Source organism: Schistocerca americana, unplaced genomic scaffold (genome assembly GCF_021461395.2).
Source record: "Schistocerca americana isolate TAMUIC-IGC-003095 unplaced genomic scaffold, iqSchAmer2.1 HiC_scaffold_720, whole genome shotgun sequence".
Taxonomy (NCBI): domain Eukaryota; kingdom Metazoa; phylum Arthropoda; class Insecta; order Orthoptera; family Acrididae; genus Schistocerca; species Schistocerca americana.
This window is the reverse complement of record NW_025726479.1, coordinates 22,501-25,000: the sequence shown is the minus strand read 5'-3', so window position 1 is coordinate 25,000 and position 2,500 is coordinate 22,501.

The window sequence follows — 2,500 nt, the reverse complement described above, 5'->3', positions numbered from 1 at the left end:
CGCGTGCGCCCACGCACCGCGCGGCCAGCACGCCGGAAGGCCCCCCCTCACCGGCCGGGGACGGTCCCACCCAGCCACCGCCGCGTATCGCTTCACACCCACATGCCATTCACGTTCGTGGGCATGGTGGGTATCGCTGAAACAACCGGTTGGTAGCTCAACCGATCGTCGCCATCACTGATTCACCTCTAGCGAGAACAACCGCACCACAACGGTTTACCAGTTCTTCATTTGCGTAACGTCACCAGCAAACGTAGACGTCCATCGCCATTTGCAAATTCAACGATTGTTGCATGCCTGTGTCAGGTGTCACGACACACTATGTCTGCCCACATACACGCAACAACATGTGCACGCTTCGCGAACACGTGGAAGGTGGCCCCCGTACGTATGCGATGTCCATTGCGCGAACGACTGTCAACCGGCCTCTGTCGCATGTCGCAGATGTGGAACGCAGTGCACCATGCTATCACGGTGTGTGAGAAGAGACGACTACGTCTGACAACACGCGCCACTACATCAACAGACGGCTCATGCTGATCGCCATCCACGGCATACCATACTGCAATCCAGCTCTTATAGGGAGACGACACGTAGCTGAGTGCACAATATTTGGACCGTATGGTTCGCCGTTGTTGGCGCAGTCGTGGTACGGTCACACATGTACCACGATGTATCATTCAGTACATGAGGACCAATGTGCGGTACAGTGTGTGATTTGGACGTACAACATCAGCGGACAGTTGCCACAAGCCGTACCACAACGTAGGCTGTGCTTCGCCATGCGAATGCCAATGAACAACTGCGAAGGGCATTGAGCATGTACGTCCTGCCGCCATCCGCATTACAGTGTATAGCTGCAAGGTGTTTAACATGAAGCGATACTCTGGGGACCGGGCAGTGCGAGTAGCAAACTATATTGCGGGGGTTGCAGTTAGGCAACACTACACTAATTTAACGCGTCGTATGACAATTACAGAGCAGGTTAAGGCCCAACGTGTGTTGGGTTAAGGCCCAACGTGTGTTGGGTTAAGGCCCAACGTGTGTTGGGTTAAGGCCCAACGTGTGTTGGGTTAAGGCCCAACGTGTGTTGGGTTAAGGCCCAACGTGTGTTGGGTTAAGGCCCAACGTGTGTTGGGTTAAGGCCCAACGTGTGTTGGGTTAAGGCCCAACGTGTGTTGGGTTAAGGCCCAACGTGTGTTGGGTTAAGGCCCAACGTGTGTTGGGTTAAGGCCCAACGTGTGTTGGGTTAAGGCCCAACGTGTGTTGGGTTAAGGCCCAACGTGTGTTGGGTTAAGGCCCAACGTGTGTTGGGTTAAGGCCCAACGTGTGTTGGGTTAAGGCCCAACGTGTGTTGGGTTAAGGCCCAACGTGTGTTGGGTTAAGGCCCAACGTGTGTTGGGTTAAGGCCCAACGTGTGTTGGGTTAAGGCCCAACGTGTGTTGGGTTAAGGCGCAACATAGGTTAGGTTAAGGCGCAACATAGGTTAGGTTAAGGCGCAACATAGGTTAGGTTAAGGCGCAACATAGGTTAGGTTAAGGCGCAACATAGGTTAGGTTAAGGCGCAACATAGGTTAGGTTACGGCGCAACATAGGTTAGGTTAAGGCGCAACATAGGTTAGGTTAAGGCGCAACATAGGTTAGGTTACGGCGCAACATAGGTTAGGTTAAGGCGCAACATAGGTTAGGTTAAGGCGCAACATAGGTTAGGTTAAGGCGCAACATAGGTTAGGTTAAGGCGCAACATAGGTTAGGTTAAGGCGCAACATAGGTTAGGTTAAGGCGCAACATAGGTTAGGTTAAGGCGCAACATAGGTTAGGTTAAGGCGCAACATAGGTTAGGTTAAGGCGCAACATAGGTTAGGTTACGGCGCAACATAGGTTAGGTTAAGGCGCAACATAGGTTAGGTTAAGGCGCAACATAGGTTAGGTTAAGGCGCAACATAGGTTAGGTTACGGCGCAACATAGGTTAGGTTACGGCGCAACATAGGTTAGGTTACGGCGCAACATAGGTTAGGTTAAGGCGCAACATAGGTTAGGTTAAGGCGCAACATAGGTTAGGTTAAGGCGCAACATAGGTTAGGTTAAGGCGCAACATAGGTTAGGTTAAGGCGCAACATAGGTTAGGTTAAGGCGCAACATAGGTTAGGTTAAGGCGCAACATAGGTTAGGTTAAGGCGCAACATGGGTTAGGTTAAGGCGCAACATGGGTTAGGTTAAGGCGCAACATGGGTTAGGTTAAGGCGCAACATGGGTTAGGTTAAGGCGCAACATGGGTTAGGTTAAGGCGCAACATGGGTTAGGTTAAGGCGCAACATGGGTTAGGTTAAGGCGCAACATGGGTTAGGTTAAGGCGCAACATGGGTTAGGTTAAGGCGCAACATGGGTTAGGTTAAGGCGCAACATGGGTTAGGTTAAGGCGCAACATGGGTTAGGTTAAGGTACAATATGGGTTAGGTTAAGGTACAATATGGGTTAGGTTAAGGTACAATATGGGTT